This window comes from Schistocerca nitens, chromosome 5 (genome assembly GCF_023898315.1).
Source record: "Schistocerca nitens isolate TAMUIC-IGC-003100 chromosome 5, iqSchNite1.1, whole genome shotgun sequence".
NCBI lineage: Eukaryota > Metazoa > Arthropoda > Insecta > Orthoptera > Acrididae > Schistocerca > Schistocerca nitens.
The window spans coordinates 66,859,402-66,860,157 of NC_064618.1; the positions used below are offsets into that span (position 1 = coordinate 66,859,402).

The 756-nt window shown below is 47.4% G+C and overlaps 1 non-coding gene across 1 annotated transcript; it reads left to right on the plus strand.

Annotated features, from left to right (window-relative positions):
- Nucleotides 1–314: 314 nt before the first annotated feature.
- On the plus strand, nt 315–388 carry Trnas-cga (transfer RNA serine (anticodon CGA)). The gene has a single exon. It is a non-coding gene; the product is annotated as a tRNA-Ser (tRNA).
- Nucleotides 389–756: the final 368 nt, after the last annotated feature.

Consider the following 756-nt stretch of genomic DNA (forward strand, 5'->3'; position numbering starts at 1 on the left):
GGCGTGAATCGTGCTTCGGTAGCTCAGATGGTAGAGTACTTGCCCGCGAACGGCAAAGGTCCCGAGTTCGAGTCTCGGTCGGTGCACACAGTTTTAACCTGCCAAGAAGTTTCATATCAGCGCACACTCCGCTGCAGAGTGAGAATCTCATTCTGGAAACATCCCACAGGCTGTGGCTAAGCCATGTCTCCGCAGTATCCTTTCTTTCAGGAGTGGTAGTTCTGCAACGTTCGCAGGAGAGCTTCTGTAAAGTTTGGAAGGTAGGAGACGAGATACTGGCAGAAGTAAAGCTGTGAGGACCGGGCGTGAGTCGTGCTTCGGTAGCTCAGATGGTAGAGCACTTGCCCGCGAAAGGCAAAGGTCCCGAGTTCGAGTCTCGGTCGGTGCACACAGTTTTTATCTGCCAGGAAGTTTCATATTTTCTTCTTGTTAATGGGGTATTTCTTAGTGCTAGTAGAACTCTTTCATCGGGAAGTGTGCTATTTATCGGTGCTAGTCCGCTTCTTATGCCCTCCTTGCAAATTAAGTTAACCAGTAACTTGAATTCTGCCAATTCTAATATGAGTACAGCCATCCCATCAGCGACTCTCTGTCATTTGTATTCTATCCGATTGAATTTTGAACCCACTCTTGAATCTTAATTGCAGATACAGTTTCTTCGATGTGCAGGGTGAATAGCAGGGGAGAGAGACTGTATCCCTCCCGTACACCCTTTAGAATCCAAGTGCTCCGTGAATGGATATCACTATCATTTTT